Source organism: Eurypyga helias, unplaced genomic scaffold, assembly GCF_000690775.1.
Source record: "Eurypyga helias isolate BGI_N326 unplaced genomic scaffold, ASM69077v1 scaffold44830, whole genome shotgun sequence".
NCBI lineage: Eukaryota > Metazoa > Chordata > Aves > Eurypygiformes > Eurypygidae > Eurypyga > Eurypyga helias.
The window spans coordinates 1-251 of record NW_010228465.1 but is presented as its reverse complement, the minus strand read 5'-3'; positions in this window follow the sequence as shown (position 1 = coordinate 251).

Here is a 251-nt window from a genome sequence, read left to right as displayed (position 1 = left end):
GGCTGGAGCGCTGCACCCATCCTGGGCTGCTCCATCGTGTAAGGAGAGTGACGCTGGGTGGAGGAAGGACTCGGGTGGGGAATTGGGGACCAGCGTGATGGGGTTGTGCCCGCTGTAGCAGCAGGGACATGGATTTTGGGAAAGCAGCATGGCCCTAGTGGGTGCTCAGCGAGTCCCTGAGCACTGGAACTGGTCGGAGGGCTCCGGAGGAGCGGTCAGGGGAAGGACGGGGGGAGCCCAGGGGGGGCGGG